We start from the raw sequence: 26,424 nt of genomic DNA, 5'->3' as shown, positions 1-26,424 counted from the left end.
TTTTAGAAGGGCATGTAAATTTTCTTGAAAAAAAAACTATTTTCCAACATTTTTCAACAGTCATCATTTCTATCATTAATGGAAAAAAAATCCTTAAATTCAGCTTCAAAGATGGGGATTATTTATTTGAATTGCATTTGCTCAGATACAGAAAAAGCAAAACAAGTAGGAAAAATAGGTTTTCTGGGTTACCCAAATAACGTCAAAAATCTGCAAATTCCGATATCTTGGCAACTCCGTAGTGCTCATAACTTTCGATAGGGTTGTCAGATCTTCGATGTTTTAGGCTCATTAAAGAAAAACTACCCTTTTACAATCTTTCGGAGGTCTAAAATTCCCAAAAAGCGTCCACGTGGTTCATGGATGGCCTTTTTCAGTGTTTTCAATGTGTTTAACGTGAAGACTTCCATCATTGCCATGATTTTTCGTTCAAAGATATAAATTATGCGTCGCTTTCAATATTTTGAAAAAAAAATCCTTCTACAATTTGTTTAGAATAGTGCTCTTCACATGCTGATTCCTTTTGGCAACGATTATCACATTCCTTGTTAAGTTATGGAAATCGTCATTAATCAATGATTGGCAAGTAGGACGTCAATGATTGTACCACAAAATTATATAAATTTCGAAACACATTTGATTTAGACCAAAAATTCTTTCAGTGGCTTCAAGAAGGCAACAACCGGCACATGCTGATTCAATTTGGTGCAGAAATTCGTTAAATTGAATTCAATACAGAGCATTTTAGAGTGATGATCAATTTTCTCCGAAAATGCTCAACGGCTTCACATTAAACAATTTTTTTAATCTAATGCATACCACACAAATTTAATCGTGTAGAATGAATGTTTTAACGCATTTTTGCTGAAATTTAAAATCGTGGCTACTCAGAAAAAAAACTGAACAAACAGAGCATTGAAAACATGCAAATTTCCGATGAAAATGATGTAACTCTACCGAAGCCGAAATTTGTTTTACTCCGAAGCCGAAATTTGTTTTACTACAATTTGACAGAGTAATTTAAAACTATACTAAACGCAAAATTTGCTTAAATTTAAATATCGCCAACATTTTACCAGAGAGAAGGGATTTCACTGCAACCGCCAATACCACCCAAAAAACTCTGCAGCAAAGGCAGACCAAATCCAACACCACCCACCCGACTGGCACCCCTGGCTTACTGTGTTGATTGTGTTGTTTTGTGTACGCTGCCGCCGCATGCTTCGTTCAGTCAGTCTTCGTCGAGGTTCCGTTCGTAACGGTCGCACAATACCTTTATCGTCCTTTACCGTAGCAGGCACCCGTGTATTGTAAATCGCGCGCTCTTCTTCGTGCGGCTTTTCTGTTTTTATTATGCTCCCTCTCTCGCCTCTTCGTACCAGTAAGTGAGCGAGTGTTGGTCAGTGCCTGACTGGAATTACATTACAACGCGAAGTCGCGGCGGCACGGTCAGTGTTTTGGGTTTGATCGTTTGTGTGTGTTGAGGTGGTTTAAATATTTCCCTTTTTTGAAGTTTTCGTATTGGTGAGCTGGAGCAGTTGAGGCGAGTTGATTCAGTTCGAATCGAGGTGCCGTCGTCGTCGTTCGTCGTGGAGAGCAACGCTTGCAACGCGTTCTCAAATTAAGTGGCTAATTGTTTACAACTGCCGAGTGATTCAGCGATGACCGGAGAGGTCAAAGTGTGGTGATCCGCCAATAGGCTAGTGAAGTGACCACGGGAGCAGTGCACAAGTTGGATTAATTGGGGAGGTGACCCGAAAGTGAGAAAAAAAGGGAGGTTCCCGCAGTGAAGCGTGGACTGGTTGGGCCCCACGACCCCGGACCGGAGACCCGCACCAATACAGACAGGTGGGTGTGTTAATCATAAGAAAACAACTCCCAAGACTTGCGGGAGATCTTCGACTTGTATCGAGATTTGGGCGTTGACCAGGTCTGAAACCTTACAATATTGCGAAATCTTCAACTAAAGCTTGAATGATTAAAGATCCATCTTGAAGAAACCTACGAAAATCTCTGTTCTTCCAAACTTGACTGACACCTGTAGATTGACACACCTGGAAAAGTGTTAGTGTGACTTCACGAAAGAATGTCATCAAAAGGGGCGTGGATCGCTTGCGATCACGATGGCCTAAACTAGACCCCAAATCCATATTTTAGCCCTTACAAACGCCAAATCAAGTCCCGCATTAACCCAACCTTCAATTTTAGAATGTTCTGTTAGGAATTCCTCCAACCATTAGCCAATGTTACCTGACAGGTAAAACGGGCTGAAGTTAATCATTACTCACGATCCACCGCTTTACCAATACTCAGATTTGACTTAGGTTTGACTTTTCTGACTTTTTGCACAACCACCTGCGCAGCGATCCAGCGATCGTACGAACACCTTTAACCAACCACACCACAACAACCGGTGTGTTGTACGTTTGATTGTGTGCGAGAAGGGTGGATCGCTTGATCGTTCGCTCTCGCGATCACTTCTTATGCACACTGCGTGATATGATTGGAGTCTGACGGATAGATACGTGTGTGTGACGTAATCGAGAATAATTTGTTGTGGCTCTCGCGGAGATGCTGTCTTTGAGTGTGTGGGCTGCATAGGTAAACATTGGTCACTCAATGCTGATGGTAAACATTCTTGGATGCTTTCTCTTAGAATTCTTCTAGGAGGAGTTCTAGTGTCGGTTTTATTGGAAAAGCACACAAAACATAATTTATATTGTATAAATTTCGTTAGACAGGGAGTAAAAATATAATACACAGAGAAAAAAGAGTTCCCAAAATCGTGAATAAGCTTTAATGAAAATGGGAACCACGAACAAAGTGTTCAAATTTCATGATACGTTTTTCAACATTGTACCATGGGATTTAAACACTTTGTTAGAGGTTCCCATTTTCATGAACGCTTGTTCACGATTTTGGGAACTTTTTTTTCCGTGTACAGTCCAGGCTCGATTATCTGAAATTTCGATTATTCGAAGTTCGATTATCCGAAGGTTTGTATGGGACTATCGATTCACGAACAAAAATGTTTTTTTTTTGTTATTAACGTCAAATTCGAGTTCTGTGTACCGATTTTAGTCAAATTTGAATAGTCGATTGCCTTTTAAAAATCAAAATGCAAAACTCCTAAATTTCTAAATTTCTAGGATACTAAGAGTTTGTTTGTTTGTAACTTATGACTTTGAAAATGTTTTAAAAAATGCATTTATTGACTATAATTTAAGATAAACCTTAGTCATGTTACTTAACTCCCTTTGTGTTTAGTAAAAATATATATCTCGCAATTTGTTTTGGTTTGTTCCTATTCGCAATTTGATGCAACTTAACAGTAAATGGTTTGATTTAAATGACATAAAAAGATTTAAAAATTTACTAAAGGAAAAATACAAGAAACCTAAATCTGGCAAAGGGACCATTCATAAACCACGTGGACACTTTTTGGAAATCTCTCTTGTTTACAAAAGTTATGTGCCTCATTGAAATGTTAAGCTCCATTTGTCCTGGTAAACAAATCTTCTTTTTTTTTTTGCAGCTGTCCATAAAGACATTTTTTTTACGCAGTTTTTTAACAAAATGTAATCTTTTGCAAAGTTCTTAGTATTGAACAGGAACACTTAGAAAATAAAGCTACAGTCTTGAAAATTTACCTCTGAAAAAAAAAATGAAAAAAATTAAATATTTGGATGTTTTATCTGACGTAAAAATAAATCTGTTGAGAAAATCATTTAACTGACTTGCGGATTTAAGAAAATAAATATATAATCAAAACATTTAAAACACTTTTTTAATCAATTGCGCTGTTTTCTCATTATTGTCACTTGTAAGCGATGTAAAAAAATTCTCAGTTTTTTTTTTATATTTTCAGAAATTTTCGAGTAGTTTTGGAGGCAAATAAACTCAATAATCAAAAATAATACAAACAAAACATTTTTTTTTTTCTTTGATTTGATCATACGAAAATTTGGTTATCCTTTAATTTCATTATACACACACACAAAAGAATATGTTGCTATAAATCACACTCTTTAATTTCCATTCAGTCTCAAGTTATAAATTGTTGTCCGTATTGAAGCGGTCTTTCGCTTTCAAAAGGACTTCATCATACTTCAATCAAACCCTATAGAAAAACCCACACACAAACACTTCCCGTGTGCGGTTTCCGTGCAGACTGGACCTCGTCCAAGGGTCCGATCGCACTTGTAGATAACTCATTAGCACACACTGACGCCGTTAGGTAAAAAGGACCTTCGTGTATTGCCCAGTGAAGTCGCGACGTCTCGATGTGTGTCCTTTTTGCCTTCCACTTCTTACATCGAGTTCGTCGCCGGCCATTATGGGAATAAAAACGGGACTGCTGCTGCTGCTGCTGATTAGGGATCCGTAATGGAAAACAACACACGTTACTGAACGTGAATGAATAAGCGATTTCAGCCGCCGAAAACATTCGGTGTTTTTAATGTTTTATGCTTGGGAGGGGGTGCGAGATTGGCCGCTGCCAGATAAGGAAGGGATTTTATCATTTTTAATCAGAATGTTTAATATACACAATACGGGAAAGCGTTTTATTACAGGACAACATTTCCCCCCCTGAGGGTAAGAATAAACGATCGTTCCTTTTGTGTTGCTGTCGAATTTAATAATCAACATTTTGGGACGGAAGGTACGAGCCCATCGTGGTCGAAATTAAATTCGCAATGCTCAATTTGATATGTAAATTTTGAGACAAAAATTGATGCATTTCCAAAACCCAGCGCCAGCGTTCCGGAACGCTCGTTTGTCATGAACTTGAAATCGAGCCTAAAACTGGATGAATTTGGTTTCAACTAACAAAAGTGTCCGCCGCCAACCAGCTGTCAAAGGAGTTGCTTTTTTGGATGGGAAATGCACCCAATTACGCACTGCCAGTGGCCCATATCTTGTTCAAGCAGAAAGGATCTCAAATTACAAAATATGTCTATGTCCTGGTATGTCTTCCTAGCGACTACGAACTAATTATCATTATCATTACACGGTAAATGATAAGTGGGGCTTTGCAGTAACCCAGGTACTATTGTGAAAAATTAATCCAGTTTGAAAAAAGTCTATTTTATGATTTATTTGAACGCTTTCGTACCTACTGCATATGGGTTGAACAATTCCTAAATGAGGATAATGGAGTAAATCTTCTTAAGGTTAATATTATAAAATATCTGGAAAATGAATTAATTTAATGAAATTAAATTATGTTTTCATATAAGATCAAATAAATATTTTCAACACATTTTTTACTGTGTTGATATCTGCACTAAGGACTGTCAAAGGATCAAATTTCCAACCTGGCTGTCTGAATGTGACGACGAACTTTGAAAGGCTTTGTACTCTTTGGTTGTCATTTAAACTACCCATTTTACGTTTGTAAATTGACTTTGGAGTTTTGTGTTTTGTTGTATGCTGCCGAAAAAAGCAGACTTAGATTGTGGAGAGGGGGTGTCAAGAGTGATGTTTGTCGAAAACAAAGCAAAAATTCAACAAAACTGACGACTAGGGCGTCCAATTTTCCCGGGTTTTGAATTTCCCGGGAAACGGGAAAAATATTTTTGGAATCCCGGGAATTCCCGGGATCCCGGGAAATTTTTGAATCAGTAATAAAATCTATGTTTCATTATATTTGTTATGTTTTCAAGCTTAAAATCATTGAATTAGCTTAATAATATCAAATGGTTATAATCCTCACTTCAATCTAAACAAAGACGACAGTTTTAAAATAGCCTAAAAGAATTTTTTTTGTCTTTGTGGTGTTTAGAATTTTATATCAACTACTATTTTTAATTGCAGTGTGATTAATCATTTTTTTTATTTGCGAATCAAATTACATAATTCTTGAGTTTTTTTTTTTTGAAAAGGTCCAATAAGCTTTTGTTTTCCATATGTTTATAGGACCTATTCAAAAAAAACTTTGGAATTCTTTCATATTTTTTTTTCTTTTATATATATTTTATATGACATGACTAAAACAGCTAGAAAACAAACAACGACAATAAATAAAATGATACCAGTCAATGTAAAATTTTAGATAAGTTTTGAATTCATTGTTTTATATAAAACATATTTTACAAATTATCTTCAAGTTACTACCGCCAACCGAGGGAAAATCAGGAAATTTACAGTCTAAATAGGTACAGGAGATTTTAGAGCAATACATTTGGAAGTACAATTTGTTTTGTTCTGTTACTGTTTCAACCGAAGTAGTCCAAAACGTCATGCAAATATTTTTTGCTTTAATAGCTGTATTTATTCGTTACATTTGTACGTATTTGCCCTAGATGCCGGTGTTTGATTATAAATAATTTGATATGAGATTTATTTTTTTTTATTTAAAATCGAAAATATACGTAAATATATCCAGTTTTTCAAAAAAATAAAATAATAGAGAAAAAATGTAAAGCACTAGGCATTTTGCGGACCTGGTAATTCAAATTATAATATTTTTTCCTTAAATGCCAATTTAATGCTGAGATTTGCTGAATACAAATTTTAATTCATTTTATTGTTCTACTATTTTCACAACCGTGGGACCGTGGTGTGGGGGTAAGCGTGGTTGCCTCTCACCCAGTCGGCTTGGGTTCGATCCCAGACGGTCCCGGTGGCATTTTTCGAGACGAGATTTGTCTGACCACGCCTTCCGTCGGATGGGGAAGTAAATGTTGGCCCCGGTCTAACCTAGAGGGTTAGGTCGTTAGCTCAATCCAGGTGTAGGAGTCGTCTCCCTGGGTCCTGTCCTGGTGGAGTCGCTGGTAGGCAGTTGGACTAATAATCCAAAGGTCGTCAGTTCGAATCCCGGGGTGGATGGAAGCTAAGGTGTAAAAAGAGGTTTGCAATTGCCTCAACAATCAAGCCTTCGGACACCTAGTTTCGAGTAGGAATCTCGCAATCGAGAACGCCAAGGCAATGCTGTAGAGCGAATAATTTGATTTTATTTTCACAACCAAATCTGAATTTCCAGACCAAAATATGATTTTTTTTTCAATTTCGGGAATTCCCGGGACAAATTATAGAAAATCCCGGGATTCGGGAATTCCCGGTTTAGGAAAAATCCCGGGATTTTTGTCCCGGGAATTCCCGGGATGGACGCACTACTGACGACTGATGCGTGACAGGACTGCGTGATTCGTTTGACAGTTTGATGTTGAGCGTTGATTAATTTTAAAACTCAAATCAATTCTAACATTCAAACATAAAATTGAGAAAGCTCTAAACTGCAACCAAATGTAAACGTTCCAACGCTGACCAAACCACACAAAAGTACGAATTTTGACCCCTTACCAATCGTGTTCAAAAGTTAAACTGACTGCACAAGAACAAACGCCGCAGACGGGCAAAACTAACGATATGCACATATTTCCCATTAATGCACACATTCACTTTGGCCCCAGACCCTTTTGGCCAGGGCAGAAAAAAAGTTGCACCAGGGGGAAGCAAGAACTTAATTAGTCGTGACCCTTCAGCATAGTTTCTTTTCATTTCGCTCACTCTCTCTCAACATTCTCATATTTCTGCATTTCTGTTGACGGACATGGTGGGTTCAACTTTGCAAACCCTTATAGTTGTTTGGAACCGGCGTGCCTTTTGCGGCTGAATCAGCCGGCCGGCTTTTGACTACTGTACGAGGAGGTACTTTAATTGAAATATGGTGAAAGTCATCCTACACAAAGAAAACAAATATTTAAAAAAGATCTACGCTGACACAAATTTAGAGTAAAAGTTTTACTAAAGAATTATTATAAATTTACTCTATTATAACAACTTATTTTTTGAACTGTGAAGATCTGTGCCAACAGAATTACTTTTCCACCACTTCCGATACAAACGGTGAAAAAAAATTGCGTGACTTCGCTTTGTTCAAATGAATGACCGCCGATTGGCTTTTACTCATTCCCTAAACCAAAATGAATCTATATTTAAAGCTGTTTCAACCTCTGACGAAAAGGTACCAATAACCACTTTTTATTTATTGATTGGTCTATTATCATCGTCTGCTTCCTGGGTCCGCGGAGCCCCTGCCCCGAGTCAAATATCCTTGTTTCCCGTCGGGAATGACTTTGAAGGAAGTCTCGCGGTTCGATGAAAGCCAATTGCAGGAATTGGAGTGTGAAAACGGCAAGTTGCTCCAGAATACACGTGCTTGCGAGTTGGATTCGGGCTATCCCTAAGCAAAGCGATAATGTTCCGGCAACAGCGCGGAATGGCGCAGAATCGTTTGAACAGACCGAAAGACGTTTCTAGGGAAACTTGGTGATACACAGAAATTCATTGATTGTGTTGTTGAAAGGTGATTTGATGGAATTTGTTTCCACTCGGTGTGGTTTGAATACCAATAGGAATATGAGCAATTCTCTATCAAACCCGGAAATGGATTTTATTTGCATTTTTTGATTTGGCTCAAACTTTGTGGGGGCCTTCCCTTTGACCAAAGAAGCTATTTTGTGTCATTGGTTCACCCATACAAGTCTCCATACAATTTTGGCAGCTGTTCATACAAAAATAAGTGACGAATGACCTCTCTAGGTTAAAGTCACGTTAATAAAATAATCAACAACATACAAAAATGCCGGGACCCGTGGTGTAGAGGTAAGCGTAATAGCCTCTCACCCAGTCGGCCTGGGTTTGATCCCAGAAGGTTCCGGTGGCATTTTTCGAGACGTGATTTGTCTGATCACGCCTTCCGTCGGACGGGGAAGTAAATGTTGGCCCCGTTCTAACCTAAAAAGGTTAGGTCGTTAGCTCAGTCCAGGTGTAGGAGTCGTCTCCCTGGGTCCTGCCTCGGTGGAGTCGCTGGTAGGCAGTTGGACTAACAATCCAAAGGTCGTCAGTTCAAATCCCGGGGTGGATGGAAGCTAAGGTGTAAAAAGAGGTTTGCAATTGCCTCAACAATCAAGCCTTCGGACACTTAGTTTCGAGTAGGAATCTCGCAATCGAGAACGCCAAGGCAATGCTGTAGAGCGAATAATTTGATTTTTTTTGCCATACAAAAATGGTACGTAAATATTCGAATATCTGTACCTTTTGACTCAATTTTCTGATCAGTTTGGTGTCTTCGGCAAAAATGTAGGTATTGTTGAGGACTATTGAGAAAAAAATAGGTACAATGAAAAGAAAATTTGCCGATTATATGATAAAATTTTTTTCACAAAAACTCAATTTCCCAAAATACGTATTTTTTGATTTTCGAGATTTTTTCATATGTTTTAGGGGACAAAAACTCGCAACTTTTGAGCCATAGAGAAAAATGGTAAAAAAATCTGCCGCCGAGTTATAAGTTTTTGAAAAAATAGTGATTTTTGGAAAAAATCGAAATTTCATGCAAAAACAAATCTGACGTAATTTTTTAATGTAAAATTGAATTTCCAATCGAAGGGTACTTTACAGATTTTTTGATAAAAGGCTCTGATTTTAATATTTAGCCGCCGAAATTTTAATTTTAGCGAAATATTTGCAGTTTTTCGATTTTTAGAAATAGTGACCAAGAGCAGGGTTGTTACGGACGGCGCGGATGGCGCGGATGGCGCGGATGGCGCGTTTCGCGCGGATTTGGCGCGGATTTGCTGACTAATTTTGTTCAGGCGCGGATTTCGCGCGGATGGCAATTTTGATAAATAAATAGATAAAAAGATAGAATCACTTTCAAGTAATTATCAAGATTATTATCAAGAATAACGAGAATTTTTTTTCCATTGAGTGCAATTTCAATTTCTCATGAATAGATTATTTTTTTTTCTGAAAATGTTAGTTTGTATTTTCTTAATACGAACCGTCGAAAAATTAAGATGAAGATTATGTAGAAATTATTTTTGAAATGTATGGTTGAAAATTTCTTAAATAAAATTATTACTACACTTATCTCATTTCTAAATATATCCGGCTCTGAATATGTTATTTCTTATGAGTTTTGAGAATTCAAATTTCAAATTCGATTTTTTTTATATTTCAATAGTTTTTTTTAATAAAAAATTTTAAAATTCAGATTAAAAATTTTTCGAATTTCTAAAATCGTAATTTAAAAAATCCGAAATTTCTAAATTCAAAATTTTGAAAATCTGAATTCAAAACTCCAAAAAAATGAAAAATCCAAAATTCAAAATTTAAGGAAAAATTCATAATTAAAAAAATCAAAATTAAAAAAAAATCAAAATTTAAAACTAGAAATTATTAAATTAATAACAATTTTGCAAAAAAAACCGGAAATCAAAATAATCTCAAATAAAATTTAAATTCTCAGATTCTTAAATTCCTTAATTTTAAAATTTTTAAATTCTTAAATTCTTAAATTCTTAAATTCTTAAATTCTTAAATTCTTAAATTCTTAAATTCTTAAATTCTTAAATTCTTAAATTCTTAAATTCTTAAATTCTTAAATTCTTAAATTCTTAAATTCTTAAATTCTTAAATTCTTAAATTCTTAAATTCTTAAATTCTTAAATTCTTAAATTCTTAAATTCTTAAATTCTTAAATTCTTAAATTCTTAAATTCTTAAATTCTTAAATTCTTAAATTCTTAAATTCTTAAACTCTTAAATTCTTAAATTCTTAAATTCTTAAATTCTTAAATTCTTAAATTCTTAAATTCTTAAATTCTTAAATTCTTAAATTCTTAAATTCTTAAATTCTTAAATTCTTAAATTCTTAAATTCTTAAATTCTTAAATTCTTAAATTCTTAAATTCTTAAATTCTTAAATTCTTAAATTCTTAAATTCTTAAATTCTTAAATTCTTAAATTCTTAAATTCTTAAATTCTTAAATTCTTAAATTCTTAAATTCTTAAATTCTTAAATTCTTAAATTCTTAAATTCTTAAATTCTTAAATTCTTAAATTCTTAAATTCTTAAATTCTTAAATTCTTAAATTCTTAAATTCTTAAATTCTTAAATTCTTAAATTCTTAAATTCTTAAATTCTTAAATTCTTAAATTCTTAAATTCTTAAATTCTTAAATTCTTAAATTCTTAAATTCTTAAATTCTTAAATTCTTAAATTCTTAAATTCTTAAATTCTTAAATTCTTAAATTCTTAAACTCTTAAATTCTTAAATTCTTAAATTCTTAAATTCTTAAATTCTTAAATTCTTAAATTCTTAAATTCTTAAATTCTTAAATTCTTAAATTCTTAAATTCTTAAATTCTTAAATTCTTAAATTCTTAAATTCTTAAATTCTTAAATTCTTAAATTCTTAAATTCTTAAATTCTTAAATTCTTAAATTCTTAAATTCTTAAATTCTTAAATTCTTAAATTCTTAAATTCTTAAATTCTTAAATTCTTAAATTCTTAAATTCTTAAATTCTTAAATTCTTAAATTCTTAAATTCTTAAATTCTTAAATTCTTAAATTCTTAAATTCTTAAATTCTTAAATTCTTAAATTCTTAAATTCTTAAATTCTTAAATTCTTAAATTCTTAAATTCTTAAATTCTTAAATTCTTAAATTCTTAAATTCTTAAATTCTTAAATTCTTAAATTCTTAAATTCTTAAATTCTTAAATTCTTAAATTCTTAAATTCTTAAATTCTTAAATTCTTAAATTCTTAAATTCTTAAATTCTTAAATTCTTAAATTCTTAAATTCTTAAATTCTTAAATTCTTAAACTCTTAAATTCTTAAATTCTTAAATTCTTAAATTCTTAAATTCTTAAACTCTTAAATTCTTAAATTCTTAAATTCTTAAATTCTTAAATTCTTAAATTCTTAAATTCTTAAATTCTTAAATTCTTAAATTCTTAAATTCTTAAATTCTTAAATTCTTAAATTCTTAAATTCTTAAATTCTTAAATTCTTAAATTCTTAAATTCTTAAATTCTTAAATTCTTAAATTCTTAAATTCTTAAATTCTTAAATTCTTAAATTCTTAAATTCTTAAATTCTTAAATTCTTAAATTCTTAAATTCTTAAATTCTTAAATTCTTAAATTCTTAAATTCTTAAATTCTTAAATTCTTAAATTCTTTAATTCTTAAATTCTTAAATTCTTAAATTCTTAAATTCTTAAATTCTTAAATTCTTAAATTCTTAAATTCTTAAATTCTTAAATTCTTAAATTCTTAAATTCTTAAATTCTTAAATTCTTAAATTCTTAAATTCTTAAATTCTTAAATTCTTAAATTCTTAAATTCTTAAACTCTTAAATTCTTAAATTCTTAAATTCTTAAATTCTTAAATTCTTAAATTCTTAAATTCTTAAATTCTTAAATTCTTAAATTCTTAAATTCTTAAATTCTTAAATTCTTAAATTCTTAAATACTTAAATTCTTAAATTCTTAAATTCTTAAATTCTTAAATTCTTAAATTCTTAAATTCTTAAATTCTTAAATTCTTAAATTCTTAAATTCTTAAATTCTTAAATTCTTAAATTCTTAAATTCTTAAATTCTTAAATTCTTAAACTCTTAAATTCTTAAATTCTTAAATTCTTAAATTCTTAAATTCTTAAATTCTTAAATTCTTAAATTCTTAAATTCTTAAATTCTTAAATTCTTAAATTCTTAAATTCTTAAATTCTTAAATTCTTAAACTCTTAAATTCTTAAATTCTTAAATTCTTAAATTCTTAAATTCTTAAATTCTTAAATTCTTAAATTCTTAAATTCTTAAATTCTTAAATTCTTAAATTCTTAAATTCTTAAATTCTTAAATTCTTAAATTCTTAAATTTCTCATGAATAGATTATTTTTTTTTCTGAAAATGTTAGTTTGTATTTTCTTAATACGAACCGTCGAAAAATTAAGATGAAGATTATGTAGAAATTATTTTTGAAATGTATGGTTGAAAATTTCTTAAATAAAATTATTACTACACTTATCTCATTTCTAAATATATCCGGCTCTGAATATGTTATTTCTTATGAGTTTTGAGAATTCAAATTTCAAATTCGATTTTTTTTATATTTCAATAGTTTTTTTTAATAAAAAATTTTAAAATTCAGATTAAAAATTTTTCGAATTTCTAAAATCGTAATTTAAAAAATCCGAAATTTCTAAATTCAAAATTTTGAAAATCTGAATTCAAAACTCCAAAAAAATGAAAAATCCAAAATTCAAAATTTAAGGAAAAATTCATAATTAAAAAAATCAAAATTAAAAAAAAATCAAAATTTAAAACTAGAAATTATTAAATTAATAACAATTTTGCAAAAAAAACGGAAATCAAAATAATCTCAAATAAAATTTAAATTCTCAGATTCTTAAATTCCTTAATTTTAAAATTTTTAAATTCTTAAATTCTTAAATTCTTAAATTCTTAAATTCTTAAATTCTTAAATTCTTAAATTCTTAAATTCTTAAATTCTTAAATTCTTAAATTCTTAAATTCTTAAATTCTTAAATTCTTAAATTCTTAAATTCTTAAATTCTTAAATTCTTAAATTCTTAAATTCTTAAATTCTTAAATTCTTAAATTCTTAAATTCTTAAATTCTTAAATTCTTAAATTCTTAAATTCTTAAATTCTTAAATTCTTAAATTCTTAAATTCTTAAATTCTTAAATTCTTAAATTCTTAAATTCTTAAATTCTTAAATTCTTAAATTCTTAAATTCTTAAATTCTTAAATTCTTAAATTCTTAAATTCTTAAATTCTTAAATTCTTAAATTCTTAAATTCTTAAATTCTTAAATTCTTAAATTCTTAAATTCTTAAATTCTTAAATTCTTAAATTCTTAAATTCTTAAATTCTTAAAATCTTAAATTCTTAAATTCTTAAATTCTTAAATTCTTAAATTCTTAAATTCTTAAATTCTTAAATTCTTAAATTCTTAAATTCTTAAATTCTTAAATTCTTAAATTCTTAAATTCTTAAATTCTTAAATTCTTAAATTCTTAAATTCTTAAATTCTTAAATTCTTAAATTCTTAAATTCTTAAATTCTTAAATTCTTAAATTCTTAAATTCTTAAATACTTAAATTCTTAAATTCTTAAATTCTTAAATTCTTAAATTCTTAAATTCTTAAATTCTTAAATTCTTAAATTCTTAAATTCTTAAATTCTTAAATTCTTAAATTCTTAAATTCTTAAATTCTTAAATTCTTAAACTCTTAAATTCTTAAATTCTTTAATCCTTAAATTCTTAAATTCTTCATTCTTCGGAATGAAATTTTAGTGAGGAATTTGGAATACAATCTGTATTAAAATTCATAGATTTTGAATTTTTTGAATTTTGAAATTTAAAATTTAATCATATTAAAATTATAGATTTGGGTTTTTTGAGCTTATATTTTTTAAGTTAAATTTCATTTATTAGATTTTTCAATTTTGTTTATATTGGTTTATAATTTTCTATTTTGTTTATATTGGTCAAAGTTATTGAAGTGTCCCTCTGATTTGCAAAAAGATTTTTTTGTGACACTTGTCTTGATGTCTTTTGAGGTATTTTTAAAAAAGATTTTTGCTTTCATTCTTTCAAACATAAAACGAGTTTCATTTTTTTTTTATCAAATACTTTCTGTATTAGTTTTTTTCTTTGCAAATAACATTTCTTGAATGCAGGTCGCGATTTTTTTTTACATGGCGCGGATTTTGCGCAGATTGAGGTTTCGGTCGGCGCGGATTTGGCGCGGATTTTTTTTCGACTTTCCCGTAACAACCCTGCAAGAGTGACCATTTCCAAAAATATTTTTTTTTGAAAAGTTCAGAAAATTTGCTATAAAATTGTCTAAGAGACATTGAAGATTAGACCTCTGGTTGCTGAGATAAAGCGACTTAAACAAAAAGAAACACGAAAATTGAAGTTTTCTAAGTCTCACCCAAACAGCCCACCATTTTTTAATGTCGATATCGCAGCAACTAATGGTCCGATTTTCAATGTTAAAACATGAAACATTCGTGAAATCTTCCAAACTTCCCAAAAAAAATATAAAAAAAAATTAAATAAAGAATAATATTTTAAATGGGCCTAATATTCAATGTTTGGCCCTTTTAAAATGTTAGTCTTGATTTAAAAAAATTCCAAATACTTTTTTCGAAAAGATCGGAAAAATTCACGATTTTTTCATGATTTAACATTGAAAATCGGACCATTAGTTGCTGAGATATCGTTATAAGAAAATGGTTGGCTGTTTGGGTGAGACTTAGAAAACTTTAATATTCGTGTTTCTTTTTGTTTAAGCCGCTGTATCTCAGCAACCAGAGGATTAATCTTCAATGTCTCTTTAACAATTTTATAGCAAATTTTCTAAAAAAGTACTTTTCGATTGGAAATTCAATTTCACATTAAAAAATTCCGTCAGATTTGGTTTTGCATGAAATTTCGATTTTTTCCAAAAATCACTATTTTTTCAAAAATTCATAACTCAGCGGCAGATATTTTGACTATGTTTCTCTTCGACTCAAAAGTTGCGGGGTTTTGTCCCCTAAAACATATCAAAAAATCCCGAAAATAACAAAAAAAATACTTATTTTGGGAAATTTAGCTTTTGTGAAAAAAATGTTAATAAAAACTCAGCAATTTTTGTTTTCCGTGTACCTATTTTTTTCTCAATAGTCCTCAACAATACCTACAACTTTTCCGAAGACACCAAATCGATCAGAAAATTCATTCAAAAGTTACAGATTTTCGAATATTTACGTACCATTTTTGTATGGACAGCTGCCAAAATTGTATGGAGACTTGTATGGGTGAACCAATGACACAAAATAGCTTCTTTGGTCATAGAGAAGGCCCCCACAAAGTTTGAGTCAAATCAAAAAATACAAAAAATAAAAATGATCGAAATCGGCCGATTTCGTAGAGAGTTGCTCATATGAGGTTAGTACAATTAATTTACTAGATATGTATTTAATTAAGATGTATTGATTAAATCAAGAAGAGCATTTTTGAAATTGACATAAAACATTCTCAAATTTTGTTCACGTAAAGCATAATATGAAAAAGCATATATAATGGAACAAATAATTAATGAATTTGAATATGTACCAATTAAAGTAAGTAAGAGTAAATCTTTCCCTGTCCCTGAGGGGAACACCCTTCAAGAGTATCGGGCCGGCAGTTTATTAATCAACTTAATGTTAACATTCCATAGGTTGTCTTCCTAAGGTCCAATTCGTAACGATACACTACCTTCCCTTTACTAAGCAATCGAATCCAGAAGGGAAAAGATTACCAGCTGTGTTGGTCCGAGCCGGGATTTGAACCCCGATCTACTGCTTACGAGGCGGAAGCGTTACCACTGGGCTACGTGGTTCGGTCAATTAGAGATTTGGTACAAATTAGAATATACCTTGAATTTTTGGAGTGTAAAACCTCTATAATAAAACAACAACAACAACAACAATATACCTTGAACCGGAGTGACATATATATTTTGTCACCGCCATATTGACCGCCATCTTGGATTGAACCATTTGTGTAAACGGTTCGTTTGACGAGATAAATTCAATCTGCCCACCTTCAATCTGAAATTTGTGAGAAACATCCCGGAATTTAATTAAAAAATTTCAACTCAACTTTTTTTTGAATAAAATAAAATGGAAATCTATCAATGACATCCTGGTTATCGATATCATAAATTTAATCACCTTTAAAGAGAAAGTCTAAATTTATAGCAAATATTTTCATTGATGTTATCTAGGTCTTAATTTTACTAGATTTAAATTTCTTTATTGACCGAGCCACGTAGCCCAGTGGTAACGCTTCCGCCTCGTAAGCGGTAGATCGGGGTTCAAATCCCGGCTCGGACCAACACAACTGGTGATCTTTTCCCTTCTGGATTCGATTGCTTAGTAAAGGGAAGGTAGTGTATCGTCACAAACTGGACCTTATCAAGACACCTTAGGAAGACAACCTATGGAATGTTAACATTAACCTTAACATGTTAACATTAAGTTGATTAATTTGATTTCGTTTGAAAAGATGATAATTAGCCCAGATTAAATAAAAAGTATTTGAGATTACCTGAAAGAGTATTGATAATGCGGTCCTATCCCAAATTTCAGCCAGTTTTCAACCAAATGGGCTGAAATTTGGGATACAGGCCCCATTTTCAAAATTTTTTCGGGCGATCTCTTATACTTTTTTCATTTGAGCAACTTTAAATTTTTAGGCCCGGGCCAAAATTCTCAATTATATTTTGCATGATTGAAACTATGTTATAACAATTCATATTAAAATTGTGCTAAAGCAAAAAACAGCAATCGACCCTTCCACCAGTTTAGAGGCAATTAACTTGCATTATTTTAAAATATTTCAAGTTAAAATCTCAAACCAGACTCTCGTTCACCCCGGTGGTGGCTTGGCGCGTGCCCTAATAGGGCCATGTGGCCGTGTTCGCACTGCCGGCTGGTAGAAATATGATTCCCCTGATGTTCGATCTTATGTTGCCCCCACTGATGAAAGATTCTGGCGTGCCAAAGTGCAGAGGAAAACTCGAGCTCAATGCTGCAGTTGTTGTTGCTATGTTGGCGAGAGGCAAAAAAAAAAATGGGAAAATTTTCGCCCCGTCGAGAGTGTAAATGAGGCAAAGTTAAACAACAATAAAGCGATGCACTTGTCCGTCAGAGCTCAGCACGATCTGCTCGCAAAAGGACCCTTAAGTGATGTGCAGCTGTGCTGCTGCTGGCGCGATGTTGTGATGAAAATCTCGCGCACATTTATTGCAGCATCCATTAGAGAGTCTCTCGTCAGTCAGTTCGGCCTGATGCTTGGTGTGGATGAATGAGCCTCGTGAATGTTGATGTTATTTTATGATAAACGTGTAAACACACGCGTAAATGCGATCGACGAGGAATACCGATTGATGGGTAATGAATGACTTCATTCATAGGCCGAACTACTTCTAAAGACTTCTACAGCAATGGTTCCTTTCAAGAATAGATGGTAATAAATTTGATAATTTTGTAAAGAAAAAAACATCTTTTTATAATCCATTATATCAACAAAAGTGCATTAAACAACGATTGGTGAATCATTTCACACCTTCCTTCATTCAGCTATCCCTTTGAAGGAGCTGTGAATGACATTCCTTCCAGTTGAACCCATTAACACTTCTCATTCAGCACAGTGCATCACACCGCGATGAAAAGGATTCCCACCTCAAACTATGCTTTGAACTTGGCTACTATTTTAAAAGAGCCGCCAAACGGCAGGAATTTGCCTAATGCCGAAACAATTTCGTTTGGCAGCCTCGTCAATCCCGAGGCGAAAATCTCCGGTATTTATTTTCTTAAATCGCTCTTCTGAGCACTTTTTGGCCGGTAGCAAAACAAAGCAACGCGCAGAGATTAACTGCTTGGAAAATACGATCGGCTTTTCGACTAAACGTTAAAAAAACATGTTTTTTTCGAGTGAGAGAGTGTGATTCTTCCGATCTTAACTTAAATGCTAAGGAAAACAACCAAAACCGCACGCGTTCTGCGCACCGTACAAAAATAACAAAACATGAGAAACAAAAATCTTTTTTTTTTTTACAGTGCTGAATTTCCCAAACCAGACTGTTTAAAATTCCGCTCAGAAAGGGGTTTTAATGTGTTTTTGATTTGGCGCGCCGGGCACCCGATTAGTTTGAGATTATCCCACCGAGAAAAAAGAGAACAAATTCCAGTCAATCTTCGCGTTGCCACAAGTGCCGAGACCCAGACTCACTATCTTAACGTGCCAACTTTATGCTGTAAATTGAAATATGGGACCACCCCTCCTCCCGCAAGAATGATGCATTGCGAAGAGTTTTTAATGGAGACCAAATTATGCTGACTTGGGTGTTCGTGCCGCCAACGAGAATTTATCCCCAGAGATTTTCCCGATAAATCACCGAGGAAAATGCTTTTGTCTGCAACGTCGTTGTGTGAACACGAAGGTGACGACGATAGAAAAGAAAACTGCACCGCGGAGTCTGTGACCGAAGAATGCAGCAAGAAGGCCGGTTTTGGGCGGCTAGAAAAGCCGCGGTTTGGAGCTATTTTTGGCGCGCAAAGACGGAGATGTGTCGATTTTGAGACGCGATTAGGACGCGATTCGAGACGATGTGGTCTGGTTTTTGGGTGAAATTTGAGACACAAAAATTTGTTGTGTCTGAGGGACGGGAACTAGAAATAACTGTTAAAATATGTTGTAAAATGTCAATTACACAAAATAGAAAAAGTTTGGTAAATGTATGATAAAATCACCAAAAATCCTGTTTCTTTTCATGCGTGTCTACGATAACATTGGAATCGAACTTAACAAAATTTCAATTTACTTTCCAAAACTGCAAAAATGACAGAAAACACATTTTATTGTTTTTATGCCCTTACCACTGTCGATTTTCAATGATAACAAATCTAACATTTGTGATTTATTGCTATCTTCTTGTCGGATCCCGGACCTGGGACCTCTCCTTCGATAGCTTGGAGGTCCGCATCCAACACGCCAGGGGGGGGGGGGGTCTAACTTGCCATGGAGTTGTGCTGAGTTTGGGCCGTTTAGAGGTGGTGTTGTGCTGCTGGCAGAAGTGGCCTCCAAGCCACTTCTTCCCTGGTTACCAGGGGGGGGGGGGGGGGGTCTAACTTGCCATGGAGTTGTGCTGAGTTTGGGCCGTTTAGAGGTGGTGTTGTGCTGCTGGCAGAAGTGGCCTCCAAGCCACTTCTTCCCTGGTTCCGGTCATCGTGCAGCCAAATGAAACACCCGCGGTTACATTAAACACGAAGTACACGATAACAACTTTATTTACAGCACTTAGACTAAACGATACAAGTTACACTAAACGAGTTAAAATACGGCGCGGCGCGGTCATCCTGACCGTTGTCCACCGCGGTCCAGTGGAGACTGACTGATCAGATCAGTCCCTGAACAGTTGTTACCTCCGCGATCAAGCCTACGGAGATCTCTGGGCCTTCGGCCCGTGTAGGTGGATTCTGCTGTCCTAACGCTTTCCCTAGAGTCAAAAGAGAATCCCCGAGAAACGTAGAGAAGATAGTGTGGATAGCAAGCGGTCGATACAACTACAACCTCATGCCCGTGGATCAGATGGAGAATCTGTCCACTGCTTGACCATACTACCACTCCGTCCAGGGTTGAAGTCCCGGTATGGCCTAGCTATCGAACATTCTCACCCGCCCTGAAACGTCCAGTTTCTGAACTCCTACTAAACCTCCAGCCTGGGTGAGAGTGTGTGTGAGTTTGTGTGTATATGAAGTTACAATTTGGGTGTGTATTTTTTGAACTTAAGCCTACCTCCTCCTTTTCTTCGATCTTCCGATTGTAAATGTAAACAGTAACGATGTCCGATCGTAGACTGCTTTGCAGTACAGTGTGTGTACCTTGACCAGCCAGTGCCAGTGTTCCAACTGCTGATCTCCTGGTGTAGCCCTGCTTCAGATGAAGCTGAAATCCTTGAAGTGCGCGTCCATGGCCCTTTTCAGATTCTGCAGCAGTGTTCCAACCGCCGCCCACGCTCCGAAGGCTGTGTTCCAACCGCCTTCGCCAATTGAAGCCCTTGCTTCGTTCGGTATCCATGCAAAAGAGTGCATCCTCGACCCTTTGATGGTGTGTAAATTCATGCATGAATGACAGTGAATGTCACCAGAATGGAGCGCTGCCCCGATTCTTTCCGTGTGTGCTTCCTCGACACGTTGAATTGAAGTTGAAGTGCAGTGTACCAACTGCCCTTCCCACGTGGAGCCCTTGCTCCGAATGTGCGTGACCTCGAAGTGCGCTTCCTGGACACTTCAAGGTTCGGAGAATCCATGAATGGACGACAATGTTCCAAATGCCGACCCCGGTAAAACCGCATCCGGCAACGTCCCGACGACGTCACGCTTTGATGAGGGTTATTGATTGCTTCCAGCCTCCGTTGTTGTAGATTCCCTTCCGTACCTTTGTTGAGACGTATCCTACGTCCCGCGATTGGTGTAGTCAATGGCCAATGACACACGTTTCATTGATACTGGCTGGCCATGCCAGGTGAAAAGTTGATTGAGCAGCTACACGAATCTTTTTTGCTTTGCGCCCCAGCCTGCTCGTTGGACGAGATCATGTGCTTGTCTTCCTGTTTGAAACCGGAACCCTTTTGTTCCGTGGAATGTCATCCCGACTGCCCGTTCCGGTGATCACCTTGACCAGCGAGTCCCACTGCAGTAACGAGAGCACATGACTCGATACGATCCATCGCCGAGTCGCATACCGTTGTTCCACTGCTCGATTGATGTTCAGCTACAGTTGTGTTGGTGTGATAGCTGACGTCGCCTGTCGACGTCCCGAAATTGTTACCCGTTGAGCTGATGATCATCACGACGTCACTGATTACGTATGACATCGTCCTGAGTCCTACGATGTTGAAAACGATGACATCACCAAAGTGAGCAAATCTCGCAGTGCAATTGCCAGTCATCGTAGTAGAATGTTAACAATATAACAGCACATGGAAGAGGATGTAACAATCGTAAGGGCGTGTAGTACTGACGTCCCGCTCCGGCGGACATATACAAGTGTAGCTATTACCTTACGAAACATATTGTTGAGCCGTCTCTTCGTTGTGCGTTGTTGCTGACCGAGCTGCTGCCGATCAGTCACGTGGTCCGACCGATGACAATCCTGCCAACCAAATCCTCGTTTCAGTTGGTGTAGTGTTGATGTGCTGATCGAGAGCAGATGACGTCATGCTGGTGTGTGAGTCCGACCAAAACCCGAGGAGTCACGTGGCCAGCTGTCAGGTTTCGTGTGCTCTCCGATCCCGAAACGTAGAGCGACCCGCTCTGTAGTTATCCTGCGCCTCCAAGTGGGTGGTGCTAACAGCAACAAACCGTCGGCGAAGAGAATACCAGTTGCGTTGTTGTTCACGTCGATTGCCGTAGCACAGATCCTTCACTGCGCTGTTGTGGTGTGCCGAGCCGATCTCAGCGAAGATGTGTTGATGACGTGATCGTAAACGATGAACCAGCCGAAGAGGATAATTTATTAAAATGTGCATTTTCCGTAGTCCCGCTTCGGTAGACAAATACCATTCTATATGCATTTACCTGGACAAACTAAATGCTGCGCAGCCTCTTCCTGGATGACCCTCACTCGCTGATGACGTAGTCCTGACGTCACACCGAGCTGTAGCTGTTGAACCGGGCGATGAAAAGCACGACCCGTCGTTGACCAATACCATCGTGCAGAACGACGTTTGATTGACGATGACTCCTGTTCGTCACAGCTCCTGTTCCTCGCAGCGATTAGTTCCACAGGTTCGCTTCCAGGTGACCGCCGTAATGACCGACGCATCCGCGCGCATCGGTTGCTGAATCGTAACTCCGTCGACCTCACAGATTTGATCGTCTTCTATTTGCCGAGAGTTGATGAGAATGAGTTGGTGAGGTGTCCGAACACCAGCTCCGGCCAGATCCTTGAGATCATCTCGAGGGTTTCGGATGAATGGGCGCTCCGTAGTGTAGTTTTGGAAGAGACGTCGAATGTTGGGTGTTAGCAAGAGAATTTGTCGATGCTTCGGCCAGACATATTGTGTAGCTGGTTAACTTACTTGTGAAACCAGTACCGTGGTTGTTGTCCAGACCGAGTTGATCGATGTCCCAGTTCCTTGGAATGTCCGATTCCGTGATGAGTCTCCACGGTGTTGCGTTGGCTTTGCTTGGGTTTCCGCAAAATGGTGATTTTGGCCAAGTCCATTGTCCAGTTCCCGCGCGAAAAGGTTAATTGTTTCGCGACATGATGGCGTATTTTACCACTTGCCCCATTGTATCGTCGAAACTCAGCACATCCTCCACCTTGTCGTCTCCGTACGTTGGCAGCTTCCCCCAGGTCCACGGGATCCGGCTCGAAGGACCAAATGTCGGATCCCGGACCTGGGACCTCTCCTTCGATAGCTTGGAGGTCCGCATCCAACACGCCAGGGGGGGGGGCAAACTTGCCATGGAGTTGTGCTGAGTTTGGGCCGTTTAGAGGTGGTGTTGTGCTGCTGGCAGAAGTGGCCTCCAAGCCACTTCTTCCCTGGTTACCAGGGGGGGGGGGGGGGTCTAACTTGCCATGGAGTTGTGCTGAGTTTGGGCCGTTTAGAGGTGGTGTTGTGCTGCTGGCAGAAGTGGCCTCCAAGCCACTTCTTCCCTGGTTCCGGTCATCGTGCAGCCAAATGAAACACCCGCGGTTACATTAAACACGAAGTACACGATAACAACTTTATTTACAGCACTTAGACTAAACGATACAAGTTACACTAAACGAGTTAAAATACGGCGCGGCGCGGTCATCCTGACCGTTGTCCACCGCGGTCCAGTGGAGACTGACTGATCAGATCAGTCCCTGAACAGTTGTTACCTCCGCGATCAAGCCTACGGAGATCTCTGGGCCTTCGGCCCGTGTAGGTGGATTCTGCTGTCCTAACGCTTTCCCTAGAGTCAAAAGAGAATCCCCGAGAAACGTAGAGAAGATAGTGTGGATAGCAAGCGGTCGATACAACTACAACCTCATGCCCGTGGATCAGATGGAGAATCTGTCCACTGCTTGACCATACTACCACTCCGTCCAGGGTTGAAGTCCCGGTATGGCCTAGCTATCGAACACTTCTAAAAATATTTTAAAAGTTTTCAAATCAAGTATTTTTAGAGCAATATAAGAAACTTCGAAAAAGAATAGATTTGAAAATATTTAGTTTTTGCTCATCAAAAAATAAATTTAATTATACATATCTTTTTAGATGTTGATTTAAACTCATGTAGGCAATATTGAGATTTTTTTATTCAGTCAAATGCTAGTTAATTTTCATAGATATAGTAGAAAAACATATTCAGGAGTATTAAAGTTTAAATTTATACCCGATTCGGTCAATTGTCCTATTTTTTACAAATAAAAATATTTATGCGAACATGAGCTTGGGAGTTTATACAGTAATTCATGGTACTGTCCAAAATTAAAAAAAAACAATTAATTGAGGATTTTTTCAAAAGTGTTTTTTGTGCGTCCTAAAACTTCATTTTCTTTAAGTTTCAAAAATGCTCTTTTTGATCAGAATAAATAAATACAGAAATAAATATTATTGCATGTATCATACATAGTTTACAATCGATTGTACAAGATTTTTTCAATATAATTTATCTATTCATGTACATTCTGATTCATCTCGGATTATAACTTTTTGCTTCATCGCCGTGTGACAGCTCCCACACTCCATTTAGCCTAACATTTGAAAATAACTAAAAAATTTGGTGAAGAAAATGTATCAGAGAGTAAATGCTCTAATAAACTTGAGCATATCTTGAAATTGAATTAAGGAAATTTCATATTTTCTAAGAAAAGTTTGAAAAGTCGAAATAAGCCTACTGCAAATTTTATTTCAATTTTTTTCTTGTAAAATCGGAACATCTCCGGTAGCCACGGACAGTTACCTCGTACCGGTACACATTCAGAAACTAGAATAATTTTCCTTTCAAATGCTTCTTGAATGAACAAAACCGATTAAAATTTCTCAAAGTTATGAAAATTGCCTGTCGCGATCGTTTTGTCCAACCCCTGTAAAAGTTTAGGATTTTTTCTTAAATTCATCGATATTCTATTATTTGATTGTAGCATAACTGTTATTAAATAAAGCATTTGCAATACTATTTATTCTGAAATTTCGAAAATCGAGCATGTAAATACAGCAATTCCATTTGAAAAGAGCCTAAACCGAAAAAAAAGTTCTTTGATCGGGCTCTAAATTTTTCTGGGGGTTCTTTGGTCAAAATAATTAAGCCCGTATTTTTTTTTTTGTTAGGCCATTAGGGTGACTTACATCGTGCTAGGGTGGTTCGAAAAATGGCAAAAAAAAATAATTAAAAATAAATAGTGCCCATCTATGTCAATCTTTGAAAAAAACATACATTCGAAAAGCTGAGAAAATTCTCAAAAATTTACGTTTTGGACATTGTTGATCCGACCTTTGGTTGCTGAGGTCATACCTTGCAAAGAATGAAAATTCCAAAAAATAGTTTTTTTAGTTCTTCTCAATTGACCCTCAATTTTCAATCGATGGTATCTTGAAAGAAGGTTAAATACTCGCTCGCTCTAATTGCATCTAATTTGCAGTTTTTCACTATTTAAACAATTTATTTGGTAAAACTTTTTATAGAAACTTGCTTGTTCCCTTTCTATTGAACTATTTATCACTCGATTTTTGTTGAAAACTCGTATTATGAGCTTTAATTGAACGTCGAAGTGCTGACATGGCAACAATTCCAAAATTAAAATCAGTTTTTGCAAAATTCTAGTGATCTGCAGATATTTTTCATTCCATAGCTTCTCTACAGAATAGAATACCGAATGATTACGCCATTAATATTTTAATCATTAGGGTTTCAAATTGATTCAAACTTTTCCTTATTTTAAGTATTCATTGATCTTCAACTAATTTGTATCCGATCTAGACCTCTCTCCCCATGTAAGTAATTGATCTTGATTGAGTGGCACCGAAACGCTCCAAATTCTCCAAAGAACTCCGGAGAAAAAACCCAAACAAACCTAACACGTCGCGAGTGATTTATGCTTACAAATGTGAGTTATTTGTTTGCGCCGCAGGCGGGTAAAAGTGCTCTGTTGTTGCAACTAATTCTCCTCACTTTTGGAGTTCACGTTGAATTATGCGCTTCAAAGTTCAAGTAGTTCCAAATACGGTTCTGATTGTGGGCAATTAATCAATCATAGTGAAGGGACCAGGACTTCCAGGGTGACAGACCTAGGTCAGGTGTTTTTTTTGTTTTATGTTGGTGCAGGAAAACGGTTCTGTTCCCAGCTAAGTGCCACTGATTATAAATTTTTCATTAGCGATGGTCGTAAATTTGGGTGCTTAATTAACACTGCTACCCTCAAGTGCACATTTAAATATGAACCCCTATTTGTGGGCTGTTTTCGTTTATTCTTGGAAATCATTTTATGAGAGTAAAAAAACGCTACCGAAAACGAATTGCCGACTATCGACACACAGGTCGTAAATTTAATCAAACTATCAGTTACTTTAGATGCGTAATGATAATTTACGATGTAAACAAGCGAGCCGCTGATGCACATTTTCTCAGGGGAAACTGGCCTCAGCAGGGTGCAATTGCATCAACTTAATCAGGTGCAAGTTCCAACTTATGTTAAAGCTAGAAATAAATCCACCCTCCAACATAAACTAAAGACCCACATTTTTCAGGAAGCAACTAACGACAATTTGTCTCAGCTCACCTCCAGAGGCTCAAAGGTGCATTTTCCGGCGGAAAACTCGCTGCCGCTTGGCCACCGCATTCTATTTTCACTCCGTAAAGTAGAATCAACAGCAGTAAAACGTAAAACACTTAGGTAAACATAAACTTGCGGTTGCCGACTGACTTGGGCCGCCCTCCGGGTGTTGAAAGTCGGGAGTTAACAACAAATTCTTAAGGTGCAAGTAAATGTGGGGGATTTTCGAACATGGTAAGGTTTTTTCTCAAATCTTTTTACATGCAAAATTCAAGTACTCTTTGCTAAACATTTTGCACTAAAAAAG

At 35.3% G+C, this 26,424-nt stretch overlaps 1 protein-coding gene across 2 annotated transcripts in view; it reads left to right on the top strand.

The window, feature by feature from the left end:
* Nucleotides 1-1,247: 1,247 nt before the first annotated feature.
* Nucleotides 1,248-26,424, top strand: part of LOC120416261 (CD109 antigen) — a 75,181-nt gene continuing 50,004 nt past the window's right edge. Inside the window, exons 1-2 of one of the 2 annotated variants that reach the window (XM_052707200.1) lie at nt 1,248-1,448; nt 1,514-1,848. The gene's annotated coding sequence lies outside the window, so the exon portion shown is untranslated. Of the gene's footprint in view, nt 1,849-26,424 lie in introns of both variants that reach the window. The other variant, XM_039577964.2, reaches the window with a different exon arrangement.

The sequence above is a fragment of the Culex pipiens genome, chromosome 2 (genome assembly GCF_016801865.2).
Source record: "Culex pipiens pallens isolate TS chromosome 2, TS_CPP_V2, whole genome shotgun sequence".
NCBI classification, from domain to species: Eukaryota; Metazoa; Arthropoda; class Insecta; order Diptera; family Culicidae; genus Culex; species Culex pipiens.
Note: the sequence above shows the minus strand (reverse complement) of the source record. Positions and strands in the feature narration are given on the sequence as shown.